At 32.1% G+C, this 20,505-nt stretch overlaps 1 protein-coding gene across 2 annotated transcripts in view; it reads right to left on the minus strand.

Annotated features, from left to right (window-relative positions):
- Positions 1 to 15,767, minus strand: part of LOC126750129 (endoplasmic reticulum metallopeptidase 1-like) — a 44,642-nt gene extending 28,875 nt beyond the window's left edge. The window contains exon 1 of one of the 2 annotated variants that reach the window (XM_050459637.1): positions 15,567 to 15,767. The gene's annotated coding sequence lies outside the window, so the exon portion shown is untranslated. The remainder of the gene's footprint in view (positions 1 to 15,566) is intronic. The other variant, XM_050459638.1, reaches the window with a different exon arrangement.
- Positions 15,768 to 20,505: the final 4,738 nt, after the last annotated feature.

Here is a 20,505-nt window from a genome sequence, read left to right on the forward strand (position 1 = left end):
CCCGATGGAACAGTTTCGAAATATTTAGAATTATCTTCATTGTTTTTGCCCAAAGAGACCAATAATTTTAGGAGAATACTGACAGTCAAAGCAAGCAAGTATACAAATTCTAGAAAATTAGAACTACAGGGATTTGCAATAATATAACCTAAATAACCTAAATTGGGGCCAAAATGGGGCTCTCAAACAAGATGAACTACTTAAAAACTAAACACTATAGATGAAAATAATAGACCAAACGTAAGTAGAACCCTAAAGAAACCCTACGAATCAACTTTAACTACAGAATACTAATAAAATTGTACAAAAACTAGCAGAATAATTAACGTATTTACATTTTCATAATAATATGTTTAATGCCTGAACTCATTTTCGGGTTGAACGTTTTGGATTGTGCTCTACAGATTTTTTTACGCGATCGGAGTTCTCAGGCGTTCTTACACTTTTTCTTGGTCCCTTGTGTTTCGACATTGACAGCTGAACCTATGTTTTCAAATTACGTACCATTCTTTTATAGCATGAGCCGAAAGAACTCAACCGTGACGACCTATAAATTAGGAAATGGCGCTGGGCAGCCAATATACCTTTATTATTTTTGAAGTAGGATTCAATCACAATAGCACGTTTCTTACCGGGCCACTGCTCCATAGTTACTAAATGGCATACTGTGACAGATAATTTAACAATACAATCCACAGCCAACTATTCATAGTTGGAAAATAACAACATTATCAAAACTTCCCACTCTCAAGGGTCACCTTGTCTAACGGTTTTACAGTAAATAATAAATTTCCAGTATTTTTTGTTCAAAATACTCTAAGTAAAGCTTTTCTATTACTTTACCTGCATTCGAAAGCTGGGTTTGGATTTCTAGGTTCTCTGCATTAGTTTTCTTTTGAATTATATAGGGTGGCTTAAAATTCGCAGTTTTACCGCTAGATACAAAAATACTCAAAAGTATCATCCTGTATATTATCAAATAGTTACATTATCATATCATCCATATCAAAATTTACGTAATAACGTGAGTATTTATTGCAGAAGTAAAAATTGTGAATATTCGAAAATTAAAGTGTTGAATAATACATTAGCACATTTTTAAGCAGATTGAATAAAATGGAAAATATAATTCTTCGAATAAAATTTTGATAAAGTTAAACTTAATGGACACCGTGACCAAATATTAGCAAGAACTAACTATCAAGAACTAATATCTGTTGACCTCTTCAGCATAAATCCACACTGATAGTCGCCAATTTGTTCCTCCTCATACGGTAATATGCGGCTCAATAGCACATTGTTCAGTATCGATATTTCCCTGTAGTTGATACATTTCAGGCGGACTCCCTATTTATAATATACAATAATATATAATAATACTATCATCTATATAAATAATACTATCGTTGCATTCATTTGCCAAGGCTTCCCATTTCCTAGTTCTATATTTAAATTATGTAGTTCTTTATGGAGTTGTGTTATTTTCTACCTGAATCCGAGAGATCTCTCACATTTTCCGGGACATTCTGTACAGCTGAAGAGTTCCTCTTTGGGCAATATGTGTAAACTTCACAACAGAGAAATGGGAAATATATATATCGCCTCCATACTTTAGGCATTCCGCTGATGTTGTATCACATCCAGGCGTTACAACATCAGCAGAATACTTACTGTTGGAGTTTGTTTTTTAGTATTTCCGCCGTATCCGTTATTAATTCGGCCCCATAGCTTTTTAGGATACTGCTTGATATAGGTTTATATCCGTTCTCCATCTGCACTATTTCTTGAAAAATCTCCTACTATTGTTCCTTATGGCATCCTCCTCCAGTTGCTGTGGTACTTTATCATAGGCCGCTCTTTTATTGTGCCTTATGAGTTTCCTTGCCTCTTATAACAACCGCAATCTGACTTTAGTTTTTACGATCTGGATTTGTTCGCATTCCTCATTATATCATTATTTATTCTGTCCTGATTTTATTTCCTAGTGTTTTCTTCGTGACCGCCACTAATTATTGAGCGTGCCCCACGCTGTTTCTATGTCTTTCATCTCAGGGGTGTTTTGTAGTAGTCGATTTTTCATTTCGGTCTGGTTGGTTCATATTTTAGCGTTTCCAAGTGTGCTTACTTCCTATCTTGCTATAATTGTGGCTTGCTGCTCTTTTTTTATGCTGTTGATTCTCAGGAGCGATTTTGCCTGTACTAGGAAATTACCGCGTCTGAACCCTTCGGCTTCCCACATGCATGACATTTCTTGCACATTTAGCGTTGACCAACACATAGTCTATCTAGTTTCGTGTTCTGTGGTCATTCGAGACCCATTCTTCTTTTTTTATGTTTTTTTGTTCAAACATCGTTAAAACAGCCATTAACCAGCGACCAATAATCTCGCTGCTAGTCCTGACAACCGTGGCCCGTTGTCATTTGAAATAACGTGGAGGCTGCGATTTCCGATATGTCAGAAAATATTCCAAGGAATTCCAACCATAGGACATTAAAAATGTTTTGGCCTATTTTCACACCTTTTTTTTAAGTTTCCATTAGAAAAGCAAAAAAATTACTTAGGCTTAATTGATGTCTTCGTTTAAAGGATTCTTGATAATGATGATGGTACCACCACCACCAGCTAGCTGAAGCTAATTGAAGCTATAAAACCAGATAATTAATTATCTCGGAATATATGCATTCAAAATATCCTGAAGGTCGCCTTTTACAACATTTATTGAAAAAATATTGAAATGTATTATTATGTTTTTGCATTCTATAGTTAATTGTATTAGCTGGTAATCGTATAAACGTTCATCCTACTTTCATAAGTTAATTGGTTGTTCATGGGGCAACAATTCATTGAACCTTCTGCATGTTTATTTTTATTATTTGGTTACACAAAAATTATGCGTATATATTATTACCAACACGCTAAATTTCAATTATTCGTAATATAATTATTAATTAAAACGTTTCTTGCCTATGTTCGATGAATTCTTACATTATGTTAAATTTGGATTTTTAAAGAAACTTTTATTTCCGGAACCTAACTATTAGTATTTAAGTAGAGGAAACATCATATATAATTTGAAAGGGATTTTAAGTTTTTTTAGATTATTTGCTAATATACAGACTGTTCCCAAAAAATCATTATTTAATCATTTTCGTATTTAGGGGTAAAATCAGGAAAGGTAAGCAACCCCGTATCATTTAAAATAAAACCATTACAGAGGACTTTGAATCAAAGGAATTCAAAGGACTTTCAAGTTTTTACGAATGCAGATAGAGCATTAAGAACTACTTAATTTGAGATGTTTTAAAATTGAAAAAAATGAAAAATAATTATACAGGGTGGTTCATCTGAAATATAACAAAGATTATGTTCTTTTTTGGAATAAGCGGCAGCAATATCTCGTTAAAAATATTTAAGATCGTTAAATCATAAGCAATTACCTATGATGCCAAATTTTCAAAATAAACCTATGTCCTGTTTTCGGTAAAAGTCTAACCTACCATCGACCGTGATTTAAGCTGAGCTTTATTTAAGCTGTTATTTTGAAATTATGTAGTTTTACGGCTAGACTTTATGAAATATTCCGCCATGGGATTTCCTTTTAAGAATAGTTATGTTTTCCTGAGGACATTACACCCAGAAGGAATAATTTCTTCAACCTAATTTTTGTAGCAATGAGGTTGTCTTAAATCAAGATTCTTACATAAAACAATAACATTTGCAAGAATTTTTATAGACAAGTAATAAGAAAAAATTAAAAATGTGTTTGACGATCCTGCAGTTGAATGTATTTTATATATATGTTTAGGCATAGACAAACTGAGATGATCGATGTCTGGTTGTGGCACATCATTCCAAACAACTCAAACTTCGTGGATTAGCTGTAACAGAGTCTGTGGCGAAAGGTACAAGCTGGTTAGTGTCCTTCCCATCATATCCCACACATGTTCGATGAGATTTAAATCCCGTGAACGGGGTGACCACGCAAGACAGTAACATCTGCTTCTTAAAATAAGTCCGTAGTAGGACGAGCAATTGCTCACCTTGCTGAAAAGGGACGTTTCGATTGCACTTTAGATAAGGCAGTAAAGTAGTTTGTAGGACATCATCAACATTAACACGCAGCAGTTATCTTGCCTCGAACAAAGAGAAGGGCTACCTTAGGGCCAATAGCCCCCCAAACCATTATCCGAACAGTCCTGTGTACATGCCCCTCAACAGTAAATCCAATGTCACGCCATTCTGCAAGGCGGCATTTTACCCTTCTAGGCCCATCGTGTATACCTAGACAGAGTTACGATTCTTCGCTGAAGAGGACATTATGCGATGACATCTGCCGCCCAATGTTGCCTTTCTCTGCTCCAGTTTAAATGTTGACGACACTAGTTTGCAAAAAGAAGTCCAAAGGCTCGAATATGACGATAAAGCGTACACCTAGTAACAGGTCTACCTTCTTCTCCAAACCATTGGGCAGTGAATTGATGCGTAATATCAAAACGGTCTCGTAGGGCTATTGTCTGAAACGTAGTATCTTGACACGCAACGTTGTGTACCACCGTTGTCTACCACCCAAAGCAGTATACACCGCTTTTGGCCTTCTTTTTCCTCCTCACACATGGTGTATATAGTGGAACCATCCAATTTGCAATGGAGGCGAAATATCTTGGGGTAACCTAGATAGCTTAACTGGAACTTGCATCTTGACCAAAAAATCAAGCAAAACTGTCCCTATGGAATTATCTTATATGGAAACCTGGGGAATGAACCCAAAACGGATGCAGTGGTTATACACACAGGTCATCAGACCTCCGATAGCCTACGGCTCTGTGGTGTAATGGAGCAAAACACAACAACTGGCCAAAAAAAATTTAACAGCCTTCAAAGACAGACTTGCTTGCTCATTACGGTGGCAATCAGAACCACCCCGACAGCCGCCATGGAAGAACTGACCTCTCTGCATATATACCTGCAGGGGAAAGCTATAAGAACTACTTACAGGCTGCACCATGTCATAAATGGCATCTCAACACACAAAGTCTGGATGAAATCAACTGAACTGGTTGAGAAGGTGTGCAATCACAGCACACTTGGTATGCTATCAGAACTAATGCCAAGAAAAATGCTAAACGCAGGTTCATACTAGGTCATCATGCCAGACCGACGAAACGGATGGAACTAGAGAAAGCTGATATCCAAGTATATTCCGACGGCTCCACAATTTTCATAACAATTTTCGAGTAGGAGCTGAAATATATACTGCACTAACCCAAGGACCATCTATCTGCCTTGGGAAACACTCATCAAATTTTCAGGCCGAAGTACATGTGATTGAAATCTGTGCAAGAATGCTTAAATAAATGCAACTTAAAAACAGAACCTAGAAATGCTTGAATCCGCTACCTGCACATCTAGAGCAACATGGAGTTGCAAAAACGATCTTATACTGCTTGGGAAAGGCAACAAAATTATCCTAACATAAATTCCGGGACATGTTGAGCTTACAGGAAATGAGGTGGCTGACAAGCTAGCCAAAAAAGGAGCAGAATCCAACCTGATAGGTTACCAGCATTAGGGATTGCCTGCAACAAGGCAAAACACACCATCACAAACCTGGTGCACAACAAAGCAAAGTGCTACTGGGAGGGATTATCAGGACACCACCAAAGGCTTTTATACCCGACGTAATAAGGAAGATAACAGACACCATAAGGGAACTTAACAGGGAATACCTAAAAGTCCCAATGTATACCGGCCACTGCAGACTATGTCACCACATGAATACGATTGGTTTGGCGAAAATCGCCAAATGCAGACTATGCATGGAGGAAGACGAAACTGCAAAGCATATCATATGCAGATGTCCAGTACTAGAGAGAATCAGGCAGGCCATCTTCAGCAATGCCTTACCTAAGACGGAAGATATTAACAATATTTCTCCCAATCAAATTACCGAACTCTTCAAGAGGACGGACTTACTTGGCAAAGTATAAATACCTAGGAGTGAGCCACAATAGACCTAGGGTAGCAGTGGAGGGACACAAAGTACCCCATTCAAGACAAATCTAACCTAGCTGGTGGTCAGGAGGTGCTTGACAGAACTTTGTCAAGTATAAAATTAAACGTCCCTCTGTATATCTAGATTGTGTTTTTTTTTTTAAGAAGTTATTAACGGTGGTTCGTTTTGAAATGAAAGCACTGTGTATACAATTATTTAACAAGATGTGTACCAGTATTACCCACAGAAGTGCTTAAACCGATTTGCAGATTGATTTCAAATTCATGCCCTAAGTCCTAATATCCCGCAAAGTATCACACGTCATTGGGATTTATCTATTTTTTTTTTGTATGTATAAGGATATTTTATCTTATTTATTTAGAATTTATCTCTAAACATGTTATAAATTTGTATACTCGTAAGATCAATTGTTGAGATAATGTTGAATCTATTCGCCGAATATTGAAAATTGATACTAAAAATAGATTTGCTTTAAGGTTAAGAAGCAAATATTGCTTTTCAGTTTCAAGTTGTATATATATTTTTCAAACATTGAAATGGTCAAGCTATCTGCACATAATTACTAAATGTGGTTGATTTTAGAGTAACTTGAGACAATATAGAATTCTTTTATACGAAAATTTCGGCAATATATAGTTGATGTAAAAAAAGGATCTGCCTGATGAAATTTCATTAATCATATCATTCAAAAAAAAAAGACTCGATTTTGGTTTACTTAATTATTATTTATTAGCCATCATTTAATTCTGTATTAAATTATTAATTATGTTTAAACATTTCTTGCATAATTATTTTAACTATTATATACGGGTGAGGTAGCATTTTGTAGCGTCAATAAATAAATAAATAAATTAAAAGATCTGTTTTTGAAAGTGATAGACATCGGTAAAGTAGTTGAATCTAATTTTCAAACTTTCGTTGTCTTTATTTTAAAATAAGCTCGACGTTTCGGTGAAACTATCCTCAACCGTTATTAAGTATAAACTGAGTTTCAAGAGGTGAGCTTCAAGTGAGCTTGAAAGGTTGTGCTAAATTTAAAATAAGTAGTAAGAGTAGATTACTAAAATAAGAGTAATTAGATCTTTCATGATTTTTAACCTATGTAATAAGTGCGTTTATAGATTGAAAATGTTTATATTAGGTAGCCTTAAAGTAAATATTTTATATAATAAAAGCTTTACAAAATATTTATGTGTTACCATGAAAGTAAATATTTAATTTTCTAGGCCAAGAAAAATATTTATTGTGTACGTAAGCACAAAGGGAAGTCAATGTTAGATAAACGGTGCTGGTTACATAATTTATGTACCATTGGGCTGACCCATTTTTGGTAACTATAGGAGTTGTGTTGAATTTTGAAGGAATAAAACTTATTGAACAGTAATGGGCTTTTTAATAGTAATTAACAACAGCAAAAAGAGATGATAGCACAAAATCATAAAATTTTGTTACTTTAAATACCTGTGGATTAAGATTAAAAAACTATATTGGAAATACCTTTATGGTGATTAAAAAATGAAGCATTTTTAATTTGTCAATTAAACAATGTTATACCGCAGGATAAAAATAAAACTAATCTCAATTTTCGATTGGGAATGAAAAACGGCCTGCTTTTTCATTAAACTTCCTACTATCTCAAGCAGCTTCAAAATGGGTGTAATCTTTAATAAAAATATATTTATTAGTAATAAAGTTATGAAAAACAAAAGGTTTTTCAAAATCAACTAAGCTACCAGCGACGAAAGCTACCTGTATCAACAATTATCAAAAAATTACGTTATTTTTAACTTTACCAATACACCGCCACTGGATAAGAAAACAAAACGTTTTATAGTAGTAATGAAATTACGCTTAACTTTACATACATTTAACTAATTGTACAAACAAGGTTTTACAATTTTTTTAAATAAAATTAATGTTTTGGAAATAAGTTAAACCAGGAACCTCAGAGACTTTTTTGGTTTCCACTGAATATAGATATAATGTTTTATTTATTTATTTAGTTATTTGGGGCTCTCATGTTAATATGTCAAACAATAAGATGAATAAAGTTATGCCTATTTAAGCTTCTGTCAGAGTATTTCTATTACTAATGATAGACTTGTTGACCTAGATCTTATTTTTACCAACATAAGCAGTCCCTCAGTAACACTGGCTGACGATAGTCTTTTTCCAGAGTCACAACATCATAAGCCATATAACTTTGTTATAGATATTGGCAGGGAGCATGTCCATATGATCGAATATACAGACTTTTACTATGATTTTAAAGGGGGTGATAACATTGGTATTAATAACTACTTGTGTGGCGTCAACTGGGATTTGGTATTAAACTCATCCGATATAAATGTCGCAGTATCAGAGTTCTATCACATTTTGGGTATGGCCATGGCTCTTTTTGTTCCTCTAAAAAAATATAAAACTTCCAAGTTTCCTGTATGGTTCTCGGCTGAATTAAGATCTCTGGTGAGGCAAAAGAAAATAGCTCACAGGAGTTATAGGACTAGTAATGGTGTGGCTGACTATAACAATTTTTCAAATCTTAGAGCAAGATGTAAAATCAGCTGCTCTATACTGACCCCAGACGGTTTTGTTATAACTTAAATAGTAAAAGAGCATAAAACAGATTACCAAATTCAATGTATTATAGGGAGAGTGAATTGATAGGTTGTGATCAAATAGCTGAAGGTTTTGCTCAATTATTTTCGACCGTTTATAGTCAAAGTAATAATGGTTTGGCCAACAATGAGAATCAGCAGTCGAGCGGGAGCATGTCTATATCCATCCCTAACCCTGTTTTATCTACTGGATTAATTTTCGATAAAATTTTCAAACTACCACCTAAACTTAGTTTGGGTCCTGATGGTGTGCCCAATTATTTTCTGCTAAAAATGGTATGCAGTGTTTCTTATCCTCTTTTTATATTTTTTAAAAAATACTTGGATACTGGATTATTTCCATCATTGTGGAAACATAGTTACACTGTACCTATTTTTAAGTCTGGAGACCTAAAAATATTGAGAATTACAGAAGTGTTTGCCTGCAATCTGCCATTCCGAAACTCCTGGATAGTCTTATTTATGACCAATTGGAAGCATGGCTTTAGGACCGGTATGTCTTCTCTGACAAACTTATTGGTTTTCCAGAGGAACTTGTTGAGTGACTTTGCGGGGAGGGGTCAGGTTGATGCCGTATACACCGACTTCTCCAAAGCATTCGACAGGGTCGATCATACTATACTGCTCAGGAAGCTGAAACATTTTGGTTTTTCGAATCTTATGGTTGCTTGGTTTAGGGACTTTTTGTCAGGCAGGACTCAATAGACGAAAATCGGAAATGCTAGATCAAGTGGTGTGAGTGTAACCTCTAGAGTTCCCCAAGGGAGGCATTGTTCTCCCTTACTATTTATCATTTTCATAAATGATATAAGTAAGTTCTTTAGAAACAGTTTCTTTTTGGTTTTTTCCGATGTCAAGTTTTATAAAGAAATAGTTTCTTCTTCTGACCAAGTTTTATTACAGAGTGACTTAGATATGCTTAATCAATGGTGTATTGCCAATGAACTGTTTCTGAATATGAGTAAATGTAAGTTCCTACAAGAAAAACAAAAGGTTTGACTCATTTTACAATATAGAGGGTGTCTCTCTTCAGTCATGTAATATTATTAAGGATCTTGGTGTTTCGTTTGATGAGCACCTAAACTTTAACACACATATAACTAATCGTTGCATCACAGTTGGAATATGATATTGGAATATGCATCAATGATATGATCCCCTTACACAAATTGTTGTACTGACCTAGAAAGGATCAAAAATAAATTTATTCGATTTTGTTTATACAAGCTTGGTATGAGGATTCTCAATGATCACATGTATGATGATGCCCGGAGGTTGTTGGATTTATCAATGCTGAGGCAAAGGAGAGTTTACACTGATTTGGTGAATGGTCAGTTAAACTGTCCTGAACTTCTTGGTGCAATATCTTTCAATATACCATCTAGGAATTTTAGGCATAATAGATTAACTACCATTCTCACTACCATTTCATAGCACTAATTATGCATTCCACTTCCCTATTGAACGAACACTTAAATTTATTAATTCTAATGAAGTTGAAATATTGGGCATTACTTTACCTAGTTTTAAGAGGCAAATTAATCTAATTTCAGTGTTCAAAGATCTATAAGTGTCATCAGGTAATATTATTATTTCGATTATTATTACTATTTTTTTTGTTATTTCCATAGCCTGGTTGTTATAATGTGGATTAGTGAATTATTGCTATTGATTAATGTTGGATCTTAATTAATAGCAAATGATTTATATTTATCATATATTATATTTTTATATTTTTATATATATATATTTATTTTTATATTATATATATTTTTATTTATCATTAATTTTATTCAAATATTTATGGATTGTTATGATTATGATATGATTTGTTATTGTTTTAATAGTTTATATTACTTGTGGGTAATGTATAATATAATAATGTAGCAACATATCATATTGACTGTATTATTTTTGTTAAGTGTTAAATTGGGTGTTAGGCTCAAATATTATTTTTTATTTGAATTTCTTTGTTTTGTAATGGGGTTGATCCCGTGAATAAAGAATATACTTTTTTCCTTAATTATATTAAATAATTAAGAAATTTATTTTCCTTAATTAAAAGATATTAGATTAATAATATCTTTTTAATTTGTATAGATTATACAATTTTGGTCAAATCATGAGATTCCATCAAAAACTCTAAGAATATTTTTAGAACAAGAATTTTGAAAGAATTATATAGAAGAGAATGTGAGTATTTTAAGGCTGATACAGTTTTGTAAATATGCAGTCAAGCAAGTAGTAAGTATTTTCTAATACAGATTCGTCATCCATTAAAAACCGCGTTCGTTATAGGAGGTAGTATTAACATACTTTTTACTCTCAAAAGATCAGAAATAGTCCTTATCATTTTTATTTTTTATTTTTAGAAAAATGTCAAGAAGCATCTCAATAAAATTATTTACGCTGAAAAAGTATATTCGGAATAAGGATCAGTTAAATGGATTCTATAAAAATGCTAGTAGCAATATTTGACATGAAAGAAAAGCTAAATAAAGCACTTAATCATTAAACCAGTTTTCTTTCATATTTGTTGTCTTATGTTTTTTCCATGAAATTATATGCCTTTTTGATTATGTTATTGAAAGCATTTGCAACAGCAATTAATATTATGAGTTAGGGTCAGTATTAACATCATAGAACATATTCTCTAACAAATTGTTTCTACCAACTTAAGTTAATGGCTGAAATGTCATTTTCTGAGTATTATTTATTTTTATAACAGGAATAACAATTTGTTGGAATAAGTGATATGAGAGGTTAGTATCCACTAATGACTTTTACAGTCATTCATCTTATTATGATCTGAAAATTTACAGAAACAATGTCTAAGCAGTTACTATTTCTAGTCGACAGAGAAATCATTTATGTGAAACCAAAAGAGCTCAAGAGGTCATGAAAAGCTAGGTCACTTTTCTTTAGAAAAACTTAATATCTTAACAAAGAAAAATTAATTGTAGCTAATAAAGTCTATAGCTAATAAAATAGTGGATGGATGAAAGATTGCTCCTAAGCTTTTAGATGTAGCCAAATGTATAAGCAAAAACTATTACACCAAAAAGATAAACAATTATAGTGACATTATATCTTGTTGTAATATCTTTGTCCCCTGGACAGCTTCAGGATTTCACCACCTTTAATCAAACAAATATTATTTATTTGGAAGTTGCACACACCACAATTATGTATGAGGAATATTGGTTAATAACATAGATACAATTTTTTAATTTTAACTTTAGAACTAACTCCAATCTTTTGCCTTACATGCCTAAAAAATCCAATAAAACAACTAAATTTTGATTAAAGATAATATTTTGTCACTGTTGAAATAATATAATATAATTGCAACAATTTCAGATAGTACTATCTTTAAAGCAAGTTTAATATTTCAAAAAATGAGGACATAACATCCCACAACAAACTTCCACACTTTGAATATATAAAGATTTTAATATGGATAATCACATTGAGAAAAAACTAAAGAGGTTTAAACTAAAGGTATCAAAAGGTCTTGCCTACCTTATGGTTTATGTGTTTCTATGAGAACAACCTAAAATTAGTCTATAGAAATATCTCAAACGTGATTTATTTTAGTCAAAATTTAACCTAAAAAGCAGTTTTGTATTAGGATTAATCACCTCTTTAGATTTTGGAAATTTTTTAAATCTATTTGTGTAATTTGTTTTGTCCATATCCTAGGGGTCCATTTTTTAAAATAGAAAATAAAATATAAAGAAAACTATGTTAAAATTTTTTTATTGTTTTAACTTTGTTGACTCAAGCAAGTTTTTTATGTTATTAGTTTAAATCAATTGTATTGGGACCAGACAATTCTGCTCCTCTGCTTGTAATTTTGGTTTGTAAAAAGTGAAATATTGACTTTGAATCAAAATAATAATTGTCTTCTTATAGTCTGTGCAGTTACATCACAGAGTTGATCCTCCGTTCTTCTAAGATTTTGAGTGATGATAAAAATATATATTCTTTGAATCTGCAGATTTCTAGTATTCTCCATTCTAAGCATCATAAAGGACTGACTTTTTTAAAAAATTTCTAAATCTTGATATTCAAGAGAAATTAATTGCTAAATTTATGATCATTTTTGGTAGTTTAATACCATTTTGCTGCATTTCAACTATTCTGTATATTATTTCAGTCCCCCAGTTTTATTATTTGCCATAATTTATATGTATAATTATCTTGTGTATGATATTAGATAATTGCCAACAAACATTAATGATCAATTAATTGAAAAAATTGATAATTTATAGTATATTTTTAAATACTTTCTAATATACTGATATATGACTAAAATTAAATCTTTACATACACATTTATATTATACAAACATTTTTTTGTTTACTATTGTAATTATATTAGGTTACCTAGGTTAACTAGAAAACCTAATTTCTGTATGTATTTTAAACTTTTTGAAATTATGAGCTATGAAAATGATACATTTCTTATTAAAAGTTTTTCTGTTTCCTGTCATCCTTACTGTTATAGTAGTGACATAATTTTGTATATTTTTACACTAAGTTAATGAAATGACCTAAAGTTTAGGTTGGTAGTACTACTGGAAATCTGTAAGTTTCCTTCAACATTAAACCTGGTAGAGTCTTGAACGACTGTGATATGATTATACACCATATACACCTATTTCAGGGTTTTCGTATATAAAAGAACAAACATTTAAAATATACAAAGATTAAATTGCCAGTATTCTTTCACTGTAAAGTAGGTATGTTGAAAACACTTTATCCTTTCTAAAAATAAAATAATTTTATGAATGTTATTGTGGATTGTCTTTAAAGGTTTTAATGCAATTTGGTACATATAGACAATATTTTAGTTTTTAATGAACTTATTCGTCACACTTCTAAAAAATAAAAAAACCACTTGTTGACAAGTCTATACTATTGACACTTTATCATGCACTATTTTAATTGATTATGCAATTCTGGCTTGAGGGCACACTTCTCAAAGAAATTTTTTTCACTACAGAGGATGATTCATGAGATCCAAGATATGGAATCCAGTGCTGATGTGAGGAGATCTTTTTTTGACCTCAACACTTTAGCCCTTCCATCATTTATGATTTTGATATATGTAGATTTGATACTTTGGAAAGAAATAAGCTTATCAACTTTTTAATTTTGAACAATCAATATTTAAACCTACTAGGGTCACCAAGAAGAGTGCTTAATCTGATCATTATGCACAGAACAAATCTATAAATCAACCAGAAATTAAAATCAAGAAAAACAACTACATCACAGTAAGATCTTTTTCAAAAGGTCAAATACAGGAATTTTCTCAGAAGCTACAGGCTGTCAATTGGCATCAAGCTAACAATTGGCATGGTATGCAGGAACCAACTGGTGTTAGCCAGGCATATACAAAATTTAGCTATATCTTGACTGAAAAAGTAAACCTAGTATCTCCTAGTAAGACTATTAAAAATACAATCTGCAGAATAAACAAATGGTAAACAACAGGTTTAAAGTTATCTTGCAGAAATAACAGGGAAATATCAAAAAGTAAATTTGGGAGAAGTAACATTAGAATTTTATAAAAAATATACTGAAATCTTAAAAAGAACTTTGTCAAATATAAAATTAAGACCTCCTGTATATCTAAATTGACTTTTTTTTAAGAAGTGTTTAAGGGTGGTACATTTTGAATCGAAAGCTAAGTACTAAGGCCACTTAAGTAATCCTAATTAAGTTTTAGTAGTCTCTCAAAAATTCTAACATCATTAGCAAAACACAGGTCGAGAATAAATTAAAAAGTTTTGGTTAAAGGAAAAAGTGTTTTACCTACTAAAGAAGCTAGTATTGTGGTGATACTGCTTAGGAAGCATACATTTTATCCATAAAAGCTATCAAGTACAAGAGTTTAATCTCTATAATAAATGCAACAAAATCTAAATCATGTAAGTAACTATGGTACTACGTTGACACATTCTAATTTTCCCTAAGTGTAAGTTTACAGTATTTGAATTTTATTTGATTTGTTTGTATGGTTTGAATTCTTTGCTGTCTTATACTTGAGGAAATAATTATGGAATTTAATTTACTTTTTATGTTTTTTTTTTCTGATATTTGTTTTGGAACTCGAGTGTGTATGGGGTGTACTGGTTAAGTTTAGTGGTAGTAATTTAAGGTAGCTTTGTTTAGAACAATTTTTCTTTGTTAATAACAATAAAGCATGATTTTTTTTTTATGTAATAGCTATAATTTAATCTTACTCATCTATTAGTGTCAACAAATGAAGCGCTCTTATACAAGCCAAGAAATATATAATGGAAACATATGTACCCAAAAAATACTATAAAACTTATGACTAAAACTTATTTATTTATAAAATTAATCAACACAAAAATATATAATTCAATAAATAATTCAATTAGGGCTAATATTCAACAAGGCATAAAACAATTGGGTCACAATGTTCATAAATATTTAAGATACACAGAAAATGTCGGTTGGGAAAAATATAATAATAGTTGTGAAATAAGATGTGAGTTTTTTTGTGGAAAAAATTTAGGTTTGAGTAATAATTTTAAAAAAACATACCTGCCTGTAGTAATGATACTCATAAAAATATCCACTTAAATTTAAAAAATCAATTACCAAAATAAACAGAGAAAAATGGTATTATTGCTAATGTTAACAACAAAGAACATTGTTCCTGCCTATGATATTAGGAGTATTAGAAGTAAGCAGCAAAATTGATAGAGGAAAATAACACAAAAATTTATTATAGCCTGTTTCTGGGACACTGTTTTATTACCAATAAACACATAATTAAGAATATAAATAAGGGAAAAATTGTCTAGAAAAAAAAATAGATACCATGCAGATGAATATAAATCAAAATAAGGGAGGGGGTGTCAAAATAGGACATATTATGAGGTAATAATACTTACCCTCTCGTCCCATAAAAAGACACAAACAAGACTAAAATTTGGTTTGACTCATGTTATTTCCGTAATTATCCGCTCCGTTACTCTACAACCAAAACCCATTTAAGAATACTGATAATACTGTTTTGGAAAATTAAATATTGCACTTTGTTCTTGCTTGAATGGATTTATTCCAAACAGCTGCGCAGGTTTGAGTGTTTTGAGACTGTCAGCTGTCTGAGCGGGTTGTAGAATGTCAATATGTAAACAATACGGTGACCATGGTTACGGTATACAAAGGGTTGCCTATTTAGGATCGTGTAGGCTATTATAAAATCGTATATTGAAAGGCTAATTTAGGTATTTTAAACTTGTCACATAACACAGTGAACGGCAAATATATGGAACGAATTCGATAAAAAATAAATGAGGGCGTATGCGAAAAAACGCTCGCATACGTCGATTAATATTTTTGGTTGCGCATTTTTTTCACCAAAAATTTTTTGTATTGTGTCTCATGTAGCCGTGGTCAATACCAACTTTCTTATTTCAAATGTTTCTTATTCAAATTCCTCTAAAAATTATTCCTCTAAAAATTGAAAAAAAAACGAATTTCATTTTTCTATTCTTACTTTTTAATTCCCTTTTTTCTGAAAGCATAAAAAATTTAATAAATGTCAAAAAAATCAATGTACAGTGTGCATAGTGTCTATTTAAAAACTCATCCAAAACATTGCTAAGAGTATGTTCATTAATTTGACTAATTTCATATATAATTTTAAATTTGATAATCTAAATTGCACGGGTTCTCTTTATAAACTTTTAATTTTAAATAGCCCCAAACAAAAAATCCAGGGGTGTGAGATGTGGGGATCTTGCACGCCATTCCGTAGGACCTCTCCTACCAGTCTGTCCGGGAAAAACCGTATGGCGCATTCAAATATTGGCGTACCTGACGAGCAAAATGGGGTGAAGCACCATTATGTTGAAACCAAGTAGATCTATTTGGCATATTAAGCTGACTTGAATTTAGAAAAGAAATTGGGAGAATTGGAATTAAGTCATTTTCAAGAAATTCCAAATATCGGTCTCAGGTCCGAATTTAATGGAAAGAAAAAACGGTATATGGATACAGGGTGTTCATTTGAAAACTTCCCACCACGGATTTATCGAAAACCACTGTTAAAAAAAAAAAACGCCGAAATACGTCAAAAGGTTTGTCAAGGGGGACAACTTTCTAACCTAAAATTACTTCACCCTCTGCCCCCAGGGTCATCCCCTTAAAAATTTTAAATGGCAAGGGGTATCGAGTAAATAAAGTCAAAATTATACCCATTTGTAACGACGTCATTTTTGTTTATCTTTGTTTAGCATATTCCAAACAGCGGCGACAACAAACTTTTGAAAAAAAATTGGTGTCTGATGATTATTCATCTTTTATATACTAGGTTATGTGAAATATCCGTCACTGTCAATAAAAAATATTGGTTTGTCAAGTTGTTCTTGAAAGTTATTTCGAAAAGTGTTAGATAATGCCTAAAAAAAGATATAATAGGTATAATGAACAATCGCAGCTGATGATTTTAAATATATTGGCGTTTTTTCAACTGGAAACAAGTCCGAAACGGAATTACACAGCCCGTATATCTTCCAAGCAAAAGACAGCAAAAACCAAAATTACAGCATATTTGAAACATAGAATTCGGGACACAATTTATTCTATGTACGCCAGAAAAGAATATGTAATATTGGCAACAATAAGAGAAAAGTTCAGGGAAGAAATTGAATATTTTGAGTTTTCCATTGACTCCTTAAGAAGATGGATCAATAATATAGGCTTCAAGTGGAAAAAATCAAGTAACAGAAAATATTTGATGGACTTGCCAAATATTGTTCATAAAAGAATCCATTTTTTAAGGGAGTATATCAAAAATAGAAATGTACGTCCGGAAGGCTTTACTCCAGTTTTCATTGACGAGACGTGGATTTTTAGCAAGGGATCATTTCGTAGTAGCTGACAAGATGACACCAAGCACACGGATTCAAGGAAAAACAGTGAAGGTAAAAATTATCTGGTTATCTTTTTAGATTTTTTTTGAATAAAAACTATTGCCCTTGTAAGGGCCCTCTAACTTCATAATTTCATCTGTTTCATAGTTTCATATAATTTCTCTCTAAGACAATATGAGGAAATTTAACTCCATACACTACTCGTATGTGCATGGAACATTACTTATTAATTATATTAAATTTATGTTCTGGAAGAATGATTTCTAAAAGAAGAGAATTGAATTATCTTTTATTTTTAAGGTCATCGTTATATCGTGGTCCACGCCGGAACCAAAGATGGCTTCATCAAGGGTGCAACTTTAATATTCAAGAGTGGATTAAAGACGGGAGATTATCATGACAATATGAACAGGAAAAACTTTGAAAACTGGTTTAAAACTCAGCTGGTTCCAAATCTTCCCCCAAAGTCATTTATAATCATGGACAATGCAAGTTCTGGTTTATTAAAAGAAATCCCGAGAAAATCTTGGACAAAGCAGAGACTGACCGAATGGTTGAAGAAAAAGAATATTGGCTTTCCAGAAAAAGCCATGAAAGATAAAATATGAAGTATTGCACGCAGAAACTGCCCTACTGAAAAAAAGTACTTCCTTGATGAATATGTTAAACCTTTAGGACACAAAATTTTGCGACTGCCACCATATCATTGCCAGTTTAATGCAATTGAAATTGTATGGTCGGAATCTAAACGAAAATATGATTAATATATTTCCAATTTTAAGGGGTCACCTTCAGAAGTTCTGTCTACATGGGAAAGGGTAATAAAATAAAAAAATTTCTATAGATCATTGGCAAAAATATGTTTTTCATACAGAAAAAGTAATTGAAAAGGCTTGGGACGCAATACAAGTGTGTGATGCCTATGACATTCTGCCACTTGTGATTATGACTGACGAAGACGACGATGACGAAGACAATATCTCTGATTTCAGTTCTGACTCTGACAATACTGACGAGATTGATTAAGCTTTTTTTGTTCTAGCTAATTTTATTTTATGATCGTCGTTTAAGTATTCAATCATATCGTTGCAATTTCATTAACTTGGTAATGCAATATGGCGTGTTTTTTTTGAGTCTGTATGTTTTATTTTTTGGAATGGTATTTTCATTTTAATGTGTTAACATATTCCTTCAAGCAGCATTTTTTTCATGAACAAGTAAATTAAATTGTCAGTATTTAAATTTTTCCCAGTGAGTTAAAATAATTTTATACCATTATTCACAATTTTTGTAAGCTCGGTTTTGTTACGTCTACTGCTCGTGCCGAATTCTACTTTTCAAATATGTTGTAGATTTGGTTTTTGCGGTCTTTTGCTTGGAAAATATATGAGCAGCGTAATCCTGATCTGATTTTATCCCATTCTTCTTTATATTTGCGATCGTTGTTGTGCTCAATTTTGTTGCATCTGCGGCTCGCTCCATCAAATTCTCAATTTGAAGTGCGTTCCGGACTTGTTGTTTATGTCCCATTATTTATGATTAATTATAATAATATTTGTTAATTATTAAGTTTGTTAATAATACAATAAATACTACAAGATTTTTTAAAATTTTTTGGGAATGAAAGTATATACACGAATATCAAAATATAATAATATGCTGCTAAAATAAATCATTTGTTAATTTTTGAACGGATAAAAATACATAGCAGACTATTAATTTCTGAAGACGATGGTAAAGTTTCTAACCTAATATTGATTGACAAAAATATCTACGCCATACGTTTTTTCTCACCTGGATGACGTAACTACAAATGGGTATAATTTCGACTTTAGCTTGTTTAAAAGGTCTTTTATTTTGTCGTTTGACTTTTTTAAATCGGTCGATTCGTTTTCGAGAAAATTAGAAAAATCAACACGAAGAAAAGAATAGAAAACAAAAACATGAAAATATCAGTTTATTTCAGTAAGTGTTGTTTAAAAGGGAAACTACCAACATAAACAGCAATTCCGAAGATTAAAAGTGGAAAAAACTAAATAACAACCTGAATTTTTTTCCGCATTCTTTTCATCAACACAGATATCCTGGGCGAACTGTATTTATTGTTATAGCTGCTTAGTTATTTATAGTTGCTAAGGAAAATAAAGAATTTATTTTGCCGTCAGTTAAATTTGTGACAGTCTTGGAATAGTGAAAATTTATTTGTTGAATTGAACATTTTACTTCCAAAATGTTTTACACACTAGTGAAATTATTCTAATTTATGGTGCCCAAAATCAATCAATGTGCTCGGCAAACTGCCGTCACGTTTAACGCCATACATCCGGAGAAGATAACTCTTCATAGGTATGTTTTGGACCTTGTTACTAAGTTTACTGAAACTGGATCTGTTGGAAATAAAAAACCTAAAAATCCTCATGCATTTGTAGAAGGGCATACCCAGTACCCTTAAAAAATTAATGTATGGGCAGGCATTTTAGGAAATAAAGTGATTGGGCCATTATTTATTAACGGTAATTTAAATGGAGACATTTATTTGGATATGTTGGAAAATACCATCAATCCGCTTCTCACTGAATCCATTGAAAACCAAATCGATGATGATGGAAACCCTATTCTTGATGAGGCTGAAATATATTTCCAGCAAGACGGCGCTCCTCCTCACTATATTCTTTCCGTTCGGCAATGGCTAGACGACGAGTTTCCAGATAAATGGATAGTGCGAAGGGGGCCTATAGAATGGCCTGCTAGATCTCGGGTTATTTGAAATCTATTCTGTTTACGCCTCAACCTGAAAGTTTGGATGAACTTCGTCAACGCATCATCGACAGCTGCCATGATATCCCACAACATGTTTTTGAAAATGTCCGTCAGGAATTTGAACATCGCCTATATCATTGTTTGGCCAAAAACGGGCAACATTTTGAACACTTATTGAAATAAAAACTGATAT

This window comes from Anthonomus grandis, chromosome 2 (genome assembly GCF_022605725.1).
Source record: "Anthonomus grandis grandis chromosome 2, icAntGran1.3, whole genome shotgun sequence".
NCBI lineage: Eukaryota > Metazoa > Arthropoda > Insecta > Coleoptera > Curculionidae > Anthonomus > Anthonomus grandis.